This window comes from Mauremys mutica, chromosome 1, assembly GCF_020497125.1.
Source record: "Mauremys mutica isolate MM-2020 ecotype Southern chromosome 1, ASM2049712v1, whole genome shotgun sequence".
Taxonomy (NCBI): Eukaryota; Metazoa; Chordata; order Testudines; family Geoemydidae; genus Mauremys; species Mauremys mutica.
This window is the reverse complement of record NC_059072.1, coordinates 183,916,606-183,935,844: the sequence shown is the minus strand read 5'-3', so window position 1 is coordinate 183,935,844 and position 19,239 is coordinate 183,916,606. Positions and strand designations below refer to the sequence as shown.

General features: G+C 40.4%; 1 long non-coding RNA gene across 2 annotated transcripts in view; it reads right to left on the bottom strand.

The window, feature by feature from the left end:
• Positions 1-17,832, bottom strand: part of LOC123348514 — a 171,355-nt gene extending 153,523 nt beyond the window's left edge. The window contains exon 1 of one of the 2 annotated variants that reach the window (XR_006573198.1): positions 17,638-17,832. This is a non-coding gene — a long non-coding RNA (uncharacterized LOC123348514). The remainder of the gene's footprint in view (positions 1-17,637) is intronic. The other variant, XR_006573200.1, reaches the window with a different exon arrangement.
• Between the last annotated feature and the right edge of the window lie 1,407 nt (positions 17,833-19,239).

Genomic DNA, 19,239 nt, shown 5'->3' with positions numbered 1-19,239 from the left:
ACTTGTGATGGAAAAAAGGCCACATAAAGATTCAGAGTGAGAAACTGACAAAAAACACAACAGTGTCACGGAGTGATATTTTAACAAGAACACACCCCTACAAAAAGTAGCAATGAGTTTTAGTTAAGAAAGGGAAATGTTAAGATAAATACTAGTAACTATAATAGTGAAGTAGTAAATAGTAAAGTCTCCTAGTCCTCAATCTTGCAAACATTTAGGCACATGCTTAACTTTAAGCACATAAATAGACAAATTATATGTGTGCTGAAAGTGAAGCTCAGTCTCATTAAACATGATTTTTGCTGCCATCTGGGGCCTTGGACAATGGAGTAACGTCCTAAAGGATTCTGAGGTATTCAACACAAAAATTATTTGTAGAACTAACTGGGAAATCCTCAAATGTATGAATATTCTCCTGAGTTTTGCAGGGGGATGGGCTAGATTTTCCAAGAGGGCCTTTCCAACCCAGCAATTCACAAATCAATAGATTTATAATCTCGCACCAACAAAATGAAAATAAATTAACCCCACTCTCTAATCATCATGTCCAATATCCTAGTTTTCCCTTTATTATTCATGATACCAAACCACCAGATAAAAAATGGTTTTCAAGGATTCACAACAGTTCCATATAACATTACTGGTTAAACAACTCCAGGTTGTTTAACTCCTGGAAAATTTCTTGAAAGGTCCTGCCTATCTTTACTGTCTTCAGTAGAACTGGGTGAAATTTTTCATGTAAATATTTTGTTTTGTTGAAACTATGCAGATTCTGGTCAGACAAGACTATTTGTCAATTCAGGTAGATTTTGGCAAACAGTTTCAGTCAAAGAAAAAAGAATTGGGAAATGTCAAAACAGTTTGACTCAGTATTTGCAGAATGAAATATTTTGACTTTTAGTTTCAGAAACACTTTCATTTTGGAATTCCCCTAAATTTCACTGTACTCATTTAAACTGCTAATTATGGGTGGCAACAGCTAACTATATTCCATCTCACTTGTCTTGCTGTACTAAAAGCAAAAGCCTGCCCACTTTGTTCAACTGAGCAGTCCCACTGACTTTAAATATTTCATTACCTCTTAAGGTACATTGCACCTTGCAATCTGTCCCGAGTAAGAGGCAGCGCATAGCTGCACTGCACCAGGAGCACAGCAATTGTGAGTCAGAATTCCAGACAATCCCAGCTCGTTACCAACAAAGCCTAGATCATTCCCTAGTCCTATTATTTTGGATTAAAAATCACTTTTCTTCTTCCACATTAACGTTATGCATCACTTCCTCATAGATAAAATATATTAGATAAGACTCCATCAACGGAACCTTCTGAGTGTACTTTTCATTAATAGTGTAAGGTGTTTCCCACTCTTATAGGGGAATAGTTATTTAAGCCTGGCCTACACTACACAGTTAGGTCAACGTAAGGCAACTTACGCCAACCTAATGATGTCAATGTACACACTACAGCCTTGTCCCACTGATGTAAGTTCCCTACTACACCGACACAATAACTCCACCTACATAAGAGGCATAGGGTTTATGTTGGTACAGTTAGGGTGACACAGTGTTTGCGTAGACACTGCATTCTTTACACTGCCTGTTGGCTGTCTTGTCAATTTCTGAGCCTCATGCTGGAGCTCTGAAATTGACAAGAAAGCTGGACAGCTAAAACCAGGCTCCCCGCTCCTAGCTGGGCTGCACCTACCTGGCTCCCCACTCCGGCTCAGGGAGCACAGAAGCCTGGGTGGCTCCCCCCCCCCCAGTCCCAGTGGGGAGGGAAGACACTTGGGAGGCTGCCCCCCGTTCCTGGCTGGGAGGGGACTTCCAATAGGAAATACGTCAAGAGCTCTGGCTCTCAGTCCACCACACTGTCCCTCTTCAGATGATATTAGCACACCTGGTGAGCACCTAAAATAGGTCAATTTAAGTCTGTAGTGTAGACATGCCCTTAGACAGTGACTTGCTGGAGCTTTATTGGACACTTTTCAAGGAAGCAAGAAAACAGGTCCCAGTCTGAAGTGTTTATGATAAATAAAAGAATAAAGTCAGACATAGAAAAAAAGACTTCTTATCAAGAGAGGATAAGAAATGAAAGAATGGATAACAGCGAGTGACTGGAGATGGAATAGTTCTTGATCAGGCAAAGTTCTCACTGAAGACAATGGCAGTGTTGCTTAATTAAATGATGCAGGATTGGATCCATCATTATTTTTGTTTGTTTGTTTTGAGATTGTCTTGGGTTTTGGAAGGCTTTAATACACAATACGTTTATAAAAATTGCACTTCAGCAGAAAATAGTGAAAAAACACTAAGCTAATTTACTGCTTTGTATAATTTATATTTGTAAAGAACATATTCTGACTTAATTTTATGTTCAAAGAACCTCTTTTAAAAATGGATATATCATTTAAGGTGTTCATCATCTATCCCAAATTAATTTCTCAACACTTTCCACTTACTGACCCATATTCTCATAAAGACATCATTTAGAAAGCACTAACATCAATATTTAATTTAAGTCAAAATTTTAAAGTTACCTTAAAAGTTAAAAATTAAATGCCTACTACAGGAAAACAAAAACAAAAAGCAGATTTCAAACACAATGTAAAATAGCTACTTATCAATCTTCCCCCTGATACTTTCAACATTCATACTATCTTAGCCTGCAGATCCAATTATCCTCCAATATTTGCTGCTCAACCATGCTGAGATTATTCACCAGCCCTCCAGTTAGACTATAATAAAAGGTCTGTAGATGCATTTACACTCAGAGAAATAAGGTATAAGTTTTAGAATTGCAATTGTCTTCTTCTGAGATACATATAATAAACACAGTGCAGTGGCAAATCAGACTACGGTACTTGGTTATTTTTCAATCAATTTACATTATATATTAAATATTATTAACGATCTATAATAAATATGGTAGTGCTCCAAATGTGCTAGGTGCCATATAGACATAAGAAGAAAAAGTCCTTTGACCTGAAGGAGCTTATAATTCAAGGCCCTGATCCTGCACTAAGGACCATTTAGATGAATCCCTATACTCATTCAGAGTTCCATTTAAGTCAACATGGCTCCACAAGAAGGCAGGGGCCTGCCCACATAGAGCCAATTGCAAGATCAGGGCTTTAAAGAAAAAAGAAAAAAAAAGGGGAACCTCATTAATCTGTACATATTATTATCTGCACAAAAGTAGGCAGACCCTTGCTACCTCTCAGCAAAAATTTAAGAGCACAGACAACACTGTAGGTAAATCTCACATTTCTTATGCTGCATTGTTTTTATGACATTAAACTATTGTACATTTAACTGTATATTGTACAGAATATTTTAACAATCTAAGCTACAGGACATCAGCAGGGTTTTTATCCTAGTTACCAGCAGACCCCTACTACTTGAGCTAAAAGAATAATTTCATTAGCTGACAACAGTAGTACGCTGTTTTCCTGTGTATGAACCACCTGCTAGAGGAGGATACAATACACACTTTACAGGAATTATACCTAATCATATACCAATATAAAACAAACCAAGAGCAAAAACAGTAGTTAAAATATATTTTAAAATGCATTTCACTTTATGCAGTATCCTTACTTTCTTACTGTATTTCTACTACTTTTACTGACTAATTTGCAAAACCAATAATTAATAATTGACTTTAAAGATATTAATGTCTCTCCATATATTTCATGAAGGTATTGAGGTGCAGGTTGTGCCTCCAAGGTGGTTAAATCTACTTACCACACTACTACTACTACTAACCACAGTACCTTGTACAAAATTGTGACTTAACATGTGCAACTAGTTGAGGACACCTTCTGAAGTCATAATCTATTAAATATTTTATTGCTAAACTACATCACATAACATTAATCTACAGAAACTATGGAACATGGATAGCAAAGAGGTCAGCTATGGTCTCCCAGACTGTTTTAATAAAAACAGTGGACTGTCAATGGTAATGATTGTGAATGAAGGATCTTTTCAGCATTACAAAATACAAAGTTTCCATGTTTATGCCACTCAGTGACATGACCTAAGTAGGTGATGGTCCTTCACATATATCTTTCTAACATTAAAAAAAAAAGCACTTGGTGAAAATCCTGGGAGTTGCTAAGGGATAATAAATGCACACATATAACCATGCTTTCACTTATGTCACATTCTTACACATACACTCACAGTCAGTTCCCATAAACTGTCCATTCCCATAGTGAATTAGCTCTACTCATTGATGTGGTCTTTCTGACTGTGATTGATTTGCTATGAAAAGGGACAAAGTGTATTAAATAATTTGAATTCTTGCTGTGGGTACATATTGAGACATCTGCATGCCAAACGGGTTCTAAAAGAGGGCTGAGTCCCTGTCATATTATCTGAAATTAGTGATTTTGGGAACATTGTAATTTATTGACTATATAACTTTTAAACAGTTCAAACATACTAAGATTTGTAGTTTCAAATACCATTTTTTCCCCAAAAATATTCAAGACAGATAGAACTAGAAGACTGAAAAGATCCCATTAAAAGGAAAATTCTGATGCGCCATTAACCATGGAGTCACTATCAGAGTTTTCATAATATATCTGTAAAATAATCACTTCTATAAATAAATATAAGGAGATTATATACAATTTGAAAAAAAAAAAAAGACAAATCACTCAGTAATTTATCTTTTTCAGCAAACTTAGTATAGGCCAAATTGTGGCCTGGCTAGCACAGAGTAAGGAGAGCCAGGTATTTGTATCAAAGAAAACAACATGGGAGGAGAAGCAGGCTCTAAAGCAGTGTTTCCCAAACTTAGGACGCCGCTTGTGTAGGGAAAGCCCATGGCGGGCCGGGCCTGTTTGGTTACCTGCCCCATCCACAGGTCCGGCCAATCGCGGCTCTCAATGGCCACGATTCGCTGCCCCAGGTCAATGGGAGCTGCTGGAAGCAGTGGCCAGTATGTCCCTCAGCCCGTGCCGCTTCCAGCAGCTCCCATTGGCCTGAAGCAGCGTATCGCAGCCACTGGGAGCCGCGATCAGCCGGACCTGTGGACACGGCAGGTAACCAAACCAGCCCGGCCCGCCAGGGGCTTTCCTTACACAAGCAGCATCGCAAGTTTGGGAAACATTGCTCTAAAGGAAGTGGACAGAGCCTTGTCTCCACTCCTACTCCACCACAGTCAGTGAACTTGGCAAACAAGCTGTGCCAGTTTTAGACCCAGTACAGTTTACTCCTCTGCGGCAACCCTCCGGAGATGCTCTGGAACAGTGCAACGATGTACTCAGGGTGTACTGTAAACTCACAATCTAGCCCTATATAAAGTACAACACTGAAATTGATGCATTTCTTCTTCACAACTCTATAACATTGTCTATTCTGGTCTTATCTAGCATTGGTAAGATCAGGACAGCTTTTATCTTTAGTATGACCTTGTAAAATGCTGCTTATTGTTAGTAGATACATAAAATATAATAATTTTATTGCAGTAGAACAAACAAGTAGGTACAGAAGAATGCTTTTGATAGTATTCACAGCTATGTATGAAAGGAAACAAATATATACTGATTATGTCAGACACTAAAATAATCCAAGTAAAGCTATGTTGTAGAGAGTATTTTTTTCCATCTTAGACAAATGTAGGAGACACTAAGCATTTGCAGCTAACCTAGACTTTTCCATAAAAAATATATTTATAAAACACTATAACTGATAAATAGGGCTTAGTATAGATTTTACTGGTATTACAGTAAGTCCTTTTACAAAGAAAAAATGTACAGTAGCTTAAATTAAAAAAAAATAAAAATTACAGAATTACTGATGGAATAACGAATGCTCAGCCTGTTCCTGCTCCCTTTGAAGACTTTAGGAGTATTGCCTTTGACTTGAATGGATGCTGGATCAGGCCCTCTGTTTATATCTCAGACAAAAAATCCTGTTAATCTGGGAGATAACATGTCAGTAACTTAAAATAATATTGTACATACCCAAGAACAGGCAACAGAAACCCAGGAAAATCAAAGTTAAGACTGAACTTAAAAAAAGTTCAAACATGGTAAGGAGGGGGGGAGGATGCACAATTTATGCACCAAACAACCTTAACTCTGCCCTGTAGTGATGCCAATTATTATTATTAATGCATTATACTGTTTGGCATGAGTATTCATCTGAAAAAATAATGAGAAGTCCAGTGGCACCTTAAAGACTAAGGGTACGTCTTCACTACCCGCCGGATCAGCGGGTAGCAATTGAATTCTCAGAGTTCGATATATCGCGTCTCATCTAGACGCGATATATCGAACGCCGAACGCGCTCCCGTCGACTCCGGAACTCCACCACTGCGAACGGCGGTGGCGGAGTCGACGGGGGAGCCGCGGACTTCTATCCCGCGCCGTGAGGATGGGTAAGTAACTCGAACTAAGGTAGTTCGACTTCAGCTACACTATTCGCGTAGCTGAAGTTGCGTACCTTAGTTCGACCCCCCCCCCCAGTGTAGACCAGGCCTAACAGATTTATTTGGGCATAAGCTTGTGGGTAAAAAAACCACTTCTTCAAATGCATGGAGTGAAAATTACAAATACAAGCATAGATACACTAGCACATGAAGAGAAGGGAGTTACCTTACAAGTGGAGAACCAGTGATGATAAAGTCAATTCAGTCAGGATGGATATGGTCCACTCCCAATAATCAATGGGGAGGTGTCAATACCAAGAGAGTGAAAATGGCTTTGGTAGTGAGCCAACCACTCCCAGTCCCTGTTCAAGCCCCAGTTAATGGTGTTAAGTTTGCAAATGAATTGTAGCTCTGCAGTTTCTCTTTGACATCCGTTTTTGAAGTTTTTTTGTTGCAAGATGGCTACTTTTAAATCCGTTATTGAATGTCTGGGCTTATGACCAAATAAATCTATTATTCTTTAGGGTGCCACTGGACTCCTCACTGTTTTTGTGGATACAGACTAACATGGCTACCCCTCTGATACTTGACACCATGCAAGCCACTGAATTTAGCCGTGTGAAGTGGAAATTATCAACTTCATGAAAAAACTCGCACAGATACAGACAGACATCATCTTCCTATCCAAGTGCAAACAGATGGCCATCATACCAAATGGACTTAAAGTAAAAATATCCATTGCAATTGACATACTACATTGACTATAGTGAGAGACTGTGCCACTGAGGAACCACCTGATCAGCATCCTGTATAGCAAACAGGAGAAGATCAAGAATGAGCTCTCAAAACTGGAGACTTTCATAGAAAACCAACCTTCCACATGGCTGGACTTTACAAAAACAAGAAAAGCCATTTACAATGCACACTTTACTTCTCTACAGAGGAAAAAGGACAGTAAACTATCTAAACTCCTACATGCCACAGGGGGCTACAACAATGGTACCCTTAACTCACCCAACAATATTGTTAAATCTATCCAACCACACACTTAGCCCAGCAGAAGGGTCTGTCCCATCTCAGGGACTCTCTTCTGCCCCACCATCCCCACACACATGATACAGTTCTGCAGTGATCTGGAAGCCTACTTTTGCCAGTAGGAGAACACTTCAATCCCCCTGGACATTCAATAACAGGTTTAAAAGTAGCCATCCTGCAAAAAAAACCTTCAAAAACAGACATCAAAGAGAAACTGCATAGCTACAATTCATTTGCAAACTTAACACCATTAATTTGGGCTTGAACAGGGACTGGGAGTGGCTGGCTCACTACCAAAGCCATTTTTCCCTCTCTTGGTATTGACACCTCCTCATTGATTATTGGGAGTGGACCACATCAACCCCGACTAAATTAGCCTTGTCATCACTGGTTCTCCACTTGTAAGGTAATTCCCATCTCTTCATGTTCCAGTATATTTATATTGTATCTGTAATTTTTACTCCATGCACCTGAAGAAGTGTTTTTTTACCCTCGAAAGCTTATGCCCAAATAAATGTGTTAGTCTTTAAAGTGCCACCGGACTCCTCATTGTTTTTGTGGATATAGACTAACACAGCTACCCTGCTGACACATCTGAAAAAAACTGTTTTTCCCCCACCTCAGAGTGTCAAAAAATGATAGTGATAAGGTTGTTTGGGTGCATTAAATGTACATTTACAGAAAATACTATTTTTGGATTTCTTTAAGGGCAGATGCTGCCATCATTCTAGTGAAGTCTATTAGCTGGACGTAGCCAAAAGAGCTGCTACTAAAGGGCTAGGACCAGAAGTTTCTCCTCCATGTTCCAGTATCAGAAGAGGAAAAATACAGATTGGTTTAGATAGTACATAAAAGGGGATTCAAACATTTGGCATCAGGAGTCTCACTCTGTCCCTCTTTGGATGTCATCATGAAGGTACTGGTGATTAGATGGTTAAGAAAAATAATGTGATAGTTTCTCAACTGAAAAACAAAAATGGGGATGTGTCATAATTCTTCTGTTCCTCCAGTTTGGCATAGTTTTTGGAAAGATTTTTGCAAAATCTTTACTAATTGATGCTATCATTACTATAACTACCTTCTATATTAAGGCACACGAATATATAATAGATACAGTGAACACTGCATCACTCAAAACAATATAGTGAACAAATATGAGAATATCTTGCAGTCTAAAACCATTGTGTAAGATAAGATATATCTTGAGGGGGTTTTTTCCATTCTCTCCTTCTCTTCTTTTATTAGTTTCAGAGGAAAGGTTCCTATCTGTTCATAGTCTGTGCATAGATGACTACAGCTGAAAAAAGTGCATTGTTTTCTTCCAGATTCTGCACACTCTAATCTGAACAGGAAACTGCAGGAAACAATTATAATGCAAATTTTTGCTTTATTCCCTGCAGGAGTTCACTGACTGATTCCTTCACTGCATGAACTGCAAGCAGTGGTACATTTCAGCTTTCTTTCTTTTGACTTTGTTGTTTGCAATATGCACACAATCTAGTATAGGGGCTATGTTTTCTTTTGTTTTGCTGTGTTATACTCAAAAGCTGCCTTTTTAAATTACACAAACTATTGGCCAAAAGATACCCTCAAGAACATGCTTACAGCTTCCTTTAATTGCACTAGGACTGCTATGAGTATTTGAGACACCATTATTTGGCTTTATGCTGTTTTAACATTATGGTTAAAATTTTTATACTCAAAATCAGCAATTTAAATTAAGGTTTCCTTGGCGACCACAACCCAGCCCTTTGCACACAAGGTTATTTTTTTATCACTCTTTATGGTACTAACTGTAAGATATAGTGTAACTATAAAAAGTGGGTTTGCAAATTTAATATCATGTGGTTTCCTATTTACTTCTTTTTGACTTCATAGAAAGTTTGCTCAATGTATCAAAAACAACCAACCTCTCTCTGTCCAACAGGCTGTTGTGACAACTCAACATGGGTTCATAGTTGCTTGTGTGATTGCATTCTCATTCATCATTACCGATACTCCTGACTCAACTGAGGTGCATTTGATATGTACACTTACAGTCAGTCAATCTCATCTGGGTCAGTTTTACTGGTGATGATAAATGAAAAGAAAAGGACACAGCTTGACTTTCAGATGCTAGGTTGTATGTGCAGGACTGGCTAAAACCTTTTTATATGGAATCAGAGTGAGCCTACAATGCCATTTTCACCAAACCAACATTCAAAATAGAACCACATTTTAATGTCTTACTATACGTGGAACATCGATGAGTTACAAATGCTATAGCTATTGTAATTTGAATTTTCTTATTTTTTAAAGGCAACACAGTGGGTATCACACTGTACTGGCAGTCAGGAGAGTTGGATTCTAATCCAGTGTTGGCCTGCTGCGTGGCCTTGGACAAGTCTCTTCACCTCTCAGTATCTCTGTTTCTCCTCCCAGACCTAATTTGTCTTGTCTCTTAGACTGTAAATTCTTCAGGGTAGAGACTGTCTCTTATGATGCATTTGTACAGGGTCTGGCACACTGGGACCTCTAGGCACTATGGGAATACCAATAATAAATATTAATAACTTTGTGCATGTACGGTCTCAGCCAGTATATTGCATTAATGACATTTTTGCATTCCATTTCCAATGGTTTCTTTTTTAAATTAAAGAGGAAGCAAAAAGGTCTCTGAACACTTGAGTATGCTATTGTACATCCAGATATCACATAGTCGTATAAGCATACCAGAGTATTTTAATTTCATCACACACTGAAATAAAAATTCTCTTGCTTTTAGGTTTTGCACCTCAGAGAGCATGATGAACTAAAGAGACATTAGGAAATTGTTGTAGGGAGCAGAAACCTAGGTCACCAGACCTTTTAGACGCTAACTTAAAGGTTGGAATAGACCTGTTGCTATGGAAAGGAGGTAGAGAATGCCAGCTTTGCATCCCATCCTCACTGCTTCCCCTCCACTTTCTTCCTCTCCCTGAAGATCCCTCTGTGTGAGGAGTACTCTACACCTCGGCAGTTGCAAATGGTCACCAGCACCTTAGTGGCCATCTGAGCTGCTGCCCTGATCAGCAATAATTATTGAAAGGAGGTTGAAGGGGTGCAGAACTCGCATCTTACATATTCTGGCTGACTAAGAAAGGGAGGGCCCAACAACAGAATGTCTCACCTCTTCACATAGCCACTGAGTGCTGGGATGGGAAATACCCTGCCACCGCCATCCAATGAGAGAAAGCATTGGGATACTGGAGAATAAAGATAAATTGAGTGCCTGGGCAGAGAGGTGGAAGAGGATGCCCAAATTGCTTGGGATGAAAGGAGGAAATCCCTCTGCTGGAGAGGGGAAATACAGAAAAAGTCAATTTGCTAGGAGGAGGTTGCTGCAGAAAGAGGATTGTCTCACGGGTGGATTAGTTTGCTGGGGGCAGAGGATGAATTGACTATGGGGAGAGAGGATGAGTATAGTAGGGGGTTTGTGGAGGATGGATTGAAAATCAGAGATTTGCTTGGGGAGACAGAGTAAAGGGATGGTCTGGGGAACAAATTTGATTGGGAACTAGTAGGGGAAGGGAGAAGAATCATTTGAGTGGTGAGCCTGAGGTGCAGGCAGAGAGAATACAGGACTAGAAGTAGAGGATGGACTCATGGAAGCAATGCTGGACTGATGAGGCTGAAAGGGCAGAAGCACCACTGGGGGCTGAAGGTAGGGCAGAGGATGGATTGGGGCAGCTAAATAATTGGAGAGGATTCTAGGAGAAATAATTAATTGTGGCAGAGGACTGATGGTGTGGGGGGCAATAAATGGATTGGGGGCTCAGAACTGATGGGACTGAGGGTCAGCGGATAGATGGAGAACAAAAGATTGATGGACGAAGGAGACTGGGCATGTTCAGTATGGATTAAGGGGTCAGCAGATATATGGATTGTTTGAGTGGAGAATAGTGTGAAGTGTTTTTCTAGTTCTGTGGGTGTTTGATGACAATGACATCAGTGTTTTGAAACCTAAGATTGTCATTGTATATTTTGTGTTTAATTTATCTCCAGTTATTCTAGAACTGAAAATAAATAGCAAGTAGTGTTCCATTTATGTTCTTCAGGTTTGCTGTTTTCTAAAATCTTTTGAAATACATGACATTCCACTTGGCATGTCACAAATTTTAGGGGAGAACCCACAGGTCTCTGTTCATGTTTTTATTGCCTTTCATCAGCATTTCAGAGCTTCACAACTTTGTTACCCAGTGATAGGTCTAGGTTGGAGGATTCAAATTTTATACTCAATATACTGTTGCATAGTGTTTTCTGGGACATGGATCCCCACAGCTGACAAAATCAGATGTTGAAATGTAATTTAATAATTGAATGTTCAGCATAATTAAATGAGCAAAGTTCTATCCTTTTTACATAGGATACTCTTTCAATGTCTGAAGTGTCATTTAATCTATTGTACCTGTTATTCTGGGAGTTATAGGTGATTTCCATTTTTTTAATGTAGGATATTTTGATACCAGTAAGGCTCATAGGAACCAGGATTCCTGTGAATCAGTAATTTTGATCATTGATTTGTTGCGTGCCCCTCTATATACTGCCTTGAACAAAAAAAAGCCTCTATTATTATATTAATTCTTAAATATACCACTTCCCAAAGGCACCATAAAATATGTAGCAAAGCTTCAGGAAATTCTCCCCATCTCTAATCCATATGAATATCTTTAATGTCCACCTTGAACATATGGCTGGAGTACCAATTTTGTTACATTTTGATATGGCCCAGGAGAACTCTATTGTATAAACTGAAGTGGCCTCCATAATTTTTTCCCCATGACCTTCATTAAATAAGTATATTGATGTGGCACATCTGTCATTCTGCCCACTTTGTTAATAATTTTACCAAGGGTGAACATTCTGGAGTCAAATTGATTGACTGCCTATTTGCATTTGAGAAGTGGCATCCTCTTCCACTTCCCCTCCCCCTGACAAATGTAATGTATTCAATCAAATTGCATTATACATAATGTCTAATTGATAGGTGATGCTAGAATTTATATTTTTTTGAGACCAAATTTTTGTTACATCTTTAGTATGTTATTGTGGCTTGTAGATGATATGAATGGGATACCTTTTCCCATCCATTGTTTCAGCATCATTGATTTGTCTCCACTTAGTAAGGATGGATTATGGTGGATTATTGAATCCTCACATAACAACGGATCAAACAGTAGCTCACAGTTTAGTGATCATTTCAGCATATTATAGGTGGAGCTGACAACAAGACCTATAGTTAAAACTGCCCAACATTTCCCATTATAAGACTATGTTCACTAACTTTGCCAAAATTTAATCATCCAGGCAGAAATTTTCTATGCCAGGTGTCTGCCTTGGCCTGAACTTTTTGGGAAGTTTAAACATAAATGTTTTATCATATCTAAGAAAGAGGTATGGAGAAAAATTTATTTTACCAATATTCAAAGATTCTCATAACTGTTTCATTGATTAGCTGTCTCAACCCCAATGCTTTGGAGCAGTGACTTGATATTTGGCTGGTCAGAGAGGTGCCAAATTCACCAAAATTTGGTTGAGTTAGAAGACAGGGACAGAAGGGCTTGTAACCACTAGAGCACAATCTCCTCCAGAAGCTAATATTAAACTCACGATTCCTGAAACTCAACATTCTTCTGCTGTCTGGAAAATAGCTGTGAGCCTCACTGACCAAGTGTGTGTCTCATCTTCCTTTAGAGGCTGATCTGCATAACAGATAACAACCTACTACTGCTACCAGTTACTCCATTAGCTTCAGTGGCATGGGACAGTACTGTGGATCCCAAGGTTCCAAACCTATGGTGGTCAATATGGTATCACATGATGTAATTCAATTTGAATTTCTAAAAGCTAATGAGTTATATGAAAAAAATTAAATATCATTAAAAAGAATATTAAAGTTGCAAAGTCAAACATTCAAAAGTTAGGAAATGAATTCCACTTTGGATAAATACTTAAGCAGTAACTGAGCCAGAAAAGAAAGTGAGAATGACTTTATAAGCCTGATGGTTAGTGCATCTACCTGGGACATGGATGATTGCTCTAATGACTAGTTATTTATCCAAAGTGGAACACCTTCAACAGGACTGTGAAAGACCCACAACAGAATATCCCATAGCCTAGAGATTAGGCCACTCTCTTAAGAGGGGAACACCTGTTCAACTCTTTTCTCTCCATCAAGCAGAGATGGGAATTGAACCAGAGTCTCCCATATTCTAGGGTGAGTCCTCTAACCAATGAGCTAAAAGTTTTCTTCCTCCAGATTATGAATGGCACCTGACCACATACACCTACCCAGAGCATGTCTACTGGATCAGGCCCCACAGGCAAGATAGGCAGGGCAATGTATATCTTCTCCTGATTTGAAGATCACCCTGTTGGGAGACAGGTCCCTGGACACCTAGACTGAGGCAGTAGTGTGCATGTGTGATGCCCACATACTCTGGTCATCAGTGGGCAGGATGAACCTGGGACCTCTGAGGCTTAGTGAATGAGTCTCTACTGCATGAGCTAAAATCCACATGGTTCTGAGCTTAGGCTGTAGCAGACTCATTGATCTCTATGTGGTCTTGGTGCCACAACATGGGGATAGAACATCACACCCAGGAGGTGCATGGGTTAAACGTGTCCATGGGCAGAAACTTAGGCACCTAGGGATTTTTGCAGAGGAGGGGGGGAAACTAGTCTCCAATTGAGTCTAAGGTACCTACTGGGTTAGCCAGCAACTGAGCAGGAGTTTTGTGGATCACAATGACACATAAAACTGGGATTAAGGGTTTCAGCATACTAGTCCTTTTATGGATCTGGGCCCTAAGGCGTCAGTTCCCCATCTGTGAGATGGAGATAACAATACCACCTCACCTTACAAGGCTGTTGTAAAGATAAATGCATTAACATTTGTGAAACAGTCAGATACTATGGAGATGGGTGCCACAGTAAAGCCCATGAGGAAATTCATAATTCTGTAATCCATGCAGGGTTTGAATGGTGTGGAGTAAATAAGGTATGGGCCACACATTCAATGATGAGGATAATAAAGAAATATTTAGTATCTACCAATTCAGGGAAACCATCCGTTACGCCAGAAGCATGCAGCTCAAGTTAGGATTGAGGTGTGACAGTGCAAAACAGACAACTCATCTTTGTGCTTTCTCAAACCTAATGCCACTGAGTGCAGGGACAGTCTCCAGCTATAAATTAAACCTGCAAAGGGGCTGCTCTAATTTAGGACAGCTGCTGACAGCCCTAAAATAACAAAACCACAGCTGGAAATTGTTACTTTGTATGGTTGTGCCAGCTTTCCTCTGGCCACATCCCTTTTTCCTATTATACAGGCAACAGGAAAGTGGGAGATGGCATAGGATCTTCTATACTGAATTTATATCACCATCAGATTCCCCTTACATTGTGCAAGAGGAGTGGGCATTCCTGATCTGGATACACTGGTTCTTTGTTCAGATGCTGCTGATGGTGGGGTACAGTCACTACTCTGCAATGGAGGATATGGATGACTAGATTTTGAATATAACCTTATAAAATACTTGTATTTCTACAATTTTACTGAATATAGGTAACTGTCCTATAATTATTTACTTTTCAAATGTTTAGTAAATGTTGTTAGAATTCAAATACATAATCTCATAAAATAAAGTCAGACAGATATAAATGCAATCCAGTTAGTGCACACTCATTTTTACCAAAAATGGGGACTTATTTTCAAAATGAATCAAACATTTTCTGAATTGTTTTCCCCAAAAGATAGATGAATTGGCATGCCCATTACATTTTAACCCTCATAAAAGAGCAACACATGGCACCAGACTGAGCCACAATGATGAGCTTTTTCAAAAAGCACCAATGCCAATATCACTGTACCAGTCTTGAACTGCAACTACTCTGATATTCTAAGCCTCTCCTGACAGGGAAGACCAGGACTGCTAAATTGTGCAAAACCATATGTATGTTTTTCCAATTTTAATAAATATGGTGGGACTGATATTGACTGAATACATTTCTTTTTTATCCTGAGCCAGATCTAAAGCAGGGTCTCTGGAGGGGATTTATCCAACTCTATTACAAAAAACCTAAACATTTTAGTTTCTAAATTATCCCTCTTCCTTTCAACAAAGTAATATATTTAATATATACTTTGTTGAAAGGAAGAGGGATAAAATTATTACAAAAAACCTAAACATTAGAGTTGGATAAATCCCCTATATATATGAGGGTCTACCTTTCTGTCACCCTGTTGTTCACCACAGATCACGCTGGACATCTTAAATCATCCACGGAGGAGTCTATGAAGAATTTATGTAAAGAGATTCCCACATTATTTAGTGTATCTCAAATAAAAATAAAAGGCTGAGCACACACCATAGTAATTAATAAATAATAGTACTCAACAGGGGAAGGCCAAGCATGCCCTATAGGGAAGCATCCAATTAATCTCCCATTTGCTAAGACATCAAGTCAGTCCGTTCTATACACCATGTAGGGAATATAGACTTTATCCAGTATTTGACAGAGAGAGGGTTAAATCTCTTGTCTCTTTCTACAGCAGCATGAGACAGACCACAGGTGCCTGCACTCATTGCAGTGATTGCACTGTGGGATGTCTGGAGATGGGGGAGGTTTCAGCCAACTTACAACTGGTGATTATTCCCCATTAGAAAGAAGGATAAAAAAGTTGGTTTGCAACTAGAAAGTCAAAGAGCAGCAGCTAAGCGGTCTTTCAGATTGGTTGCGTGATCAAGACTCTTATGAGTCTTATGTCATTGATTTTTAGTTAGCAGTCTCCCTGAAATCAATGAAGATTTCTGTTCAAATGTTAAATGACATACTACTATTGTAATTATTTCTAGGGTATCTGGGCACACACAAACAGCTTGTGAATTGCAACCTAACCTTGTTTGTTGAGAGACTTTTGTCTGATGAAGCCTCACTCACTCAAAGACTTCAGTTTGCAGTGCTGTATCAGCAGTATTCTCTTCCTGCCCCATTTCCAAATACTGGGCCTAATTCTCTACCAGTTTTATGGCAGTGTAACTCCACTGACTCAATAGAGTTACCTCAGTATAAAATTTATGTAACACAGGAAAGAATCAGGCTGTTCCTTAGTATGCCATCCTTAATTCCTCCATTTACAGCATGAAAATCTTTATTGTCTTTCACTTACAAACTGGTTCCAGCAAAATCTTATACTTCTCAGGTGAAAGCAGATGAGCTTTGACTGTAAGGACCCTTTTCTAATGAAGTGCACTTTGCCTGCAGAGGCCTGGATTTAGCCTGACAGCTAGTCTGGGAGCAGTACATAATACAAAGTTGTTGTTTCTCTTTAAAAACAAACTAAAAAAAAAAATCAACACAACCATTTGTTATGCTAAGCACTGAAGAGAGGGTTTTTTGGTTTCAGTACTACTTACAAATTAAGTTAAGATATTTGTAAATGAAAGGTGACTGATAAAAAATAAATAAAATTAGATTTTAAATCCACTAGTTAACTATTTAACCTTTAACCTTGAAAGACTCCAGTGGGCTTAAAGAAAGACTGTCAACTTAAAAATATACTGCAAGATATCTAATTTCCTTATGTTGCTGATATATTTATAAATTTATTTTAATAAACGTAACTTCATTATTCTTGTATGTTTACTTCTTACATTTCTTCAACTTATGCACTGAAAATCTATTCAGTTTATTTATTTATTTTTAATTGTCAGTTTCACATTTTGGTTCTAAGCACTGTAATGTTTGGGAGCAAACCCTGCAGAAAAATACTTAAATCAACTCTTCCACATGTATTAAATCATGGAAACATTTCTCATAGGTTTTGTAAAAGCTTGTTTTCACAAAATCTAAATATGGGGCCACATTTCAATTAAGTATTCCTTACTAAATGATACTGGGCTCACTTCTATACCTACTGAAATCAATATGAAAATTTCCATTTACTTCAGGAGTATGTGGCTTAAATTGGAATGCCCTCAAATATCTTTGTTGTGAAAATCATAACTGTTTAATAATATACAAAATGGTAAACAAATTTAGAAGACCTGAACAATCATATCCAACCAGCCTGCCAGGGGAAGCTTAAAAGTAAACTAACTAATCAAATTTGAGTTGGGCCAAAATATGAAGATTATTTACACACACACACACAAACAAACCAAAACTATAGGATCTCTAAGGACAACAAATGATCCTGACCTGTGTTTTATGTCTTGTGCAAAGGACAGAACCTCTACCAGGATGCTCCACTATCTTGTTGTAGTAAAGGCTCCAGCCAGTCTTAAAGGGGAATGCTATTTATTGAGTAGCCAGGGGCATCATACAGCACCCAGGTGTTCCTGGGAAGCCGCCCTTAGTTCCATGTACTAACAAGGCCAAATTAAAATCAGGGAAATTCAATTATGAGGTCATAATAATTACTATTAAGCTTTAATTGGCGTTCAAAAAGTACAGTACTACAGAGAAACTGCCTCAGCCATTGAAATCCCCGCCAGCCGTGGCAAAACCCCTGTTGCGGTCAGAGTGCTGGGAAGGAGCTCAGCGCTAGTCTGCGCCCCCCCCAATCCCATCCCATCCCATCCCGAGAAGCCTTGGGTGGGACCTTTGCCTCCTCACACGCTATGTCAAATGGTGCATTGCACCTGTTCGCGCAGCAAGACGCCCCCGAGCGCCTTTCACTCATTAAACTTAACACGCCACAAAGGCGTCTGGGAGACGGGGGGGGGTGTCCTGATGTCCCCCTTTGCCTCGGCGGCACACAAGCAAGGGGCCTGCCCTAGGCAACCGTGCCCTGGCTAGAGGAGAGCAGCCCCCGGTTACCTGGTGCCCCGCTCCGGGGCGCAGACGTTCCCCTCCCGCTGTGGCTTCCCCAGAGGAAGACGCAGCAGGGGCGCTACCAGGACAAACTTCCAACCACTTTAGCACAGGCGGCGTGAGCTCCCGCCCAGGCACCTGCTACCCGCAATTCCCGGGGCCCGCCTGTGCAAAGTGCGGGAACTCCACGCGGGGGGGGGCGGCTGGCGCTGCTCTCTGCCCCGGGGGGGGGGGGGTTATGGCAGTTACTTGTATCTGCCAAGCAGCAGGTTGGGGGTGGGGGGGGGGAGCACAAACCCTCTGCGCTCCCCGCTCCCTTCCCTCGTTAGGCGGCGTCTCTCGGCCTCCTCCCGCGCCCCGGCCGAGCGGCTTTCCCTAGCGAGCGCCCGGCACGGGGAACTTTGCAGAGCCGCGACTGGATGGTCTCCACCGGGGGAGCGGCGGCGGCGGCGGCGGGGAGGTTTTGCGGCACTGCAGCAGCGGGAGCAGCTGCTGCAGCGACGCCGGAGCGCTCCCTGCCTCCCTCCCTCCCCTCCCCGCGCCAGCCCAGGGGGGTCCCCTCCATTGTGTGCGGCAGCGGCGCGCACTGCAGAGCCGAGCGGGGCACTCCGCGACCCCGCAGCCTCCTAGGAGAGGGGGACGCTTGCCCCGCCAGCAGCTCAGAGCCCTTCATCAATAATTCAGACGCTGCCAGGCTCCCCTCCTCACAATGTGCTTCCCAGCTGAACGCTACCTAGCGTTTTACTCCCAGCCAACACAAGGGGAGTTGGGGAGGCAGAGAGCTGCTCTCATTTTATACCCCTGGGATTACAAAGGGTTGAATTATTTCCCTCCTGCCCATCACAAAGCGGCGGACTGCACAAGGATTGTAAGGGAGAAAGGAGGCAGAGTTTATAACCACAGTATTTCTCCTCCAACGAGCCATCCAAAAGAGAAAGAAAGAAATCAGTGGAAACCTACTAGATTAAATTGCTTGCTCACGTATAC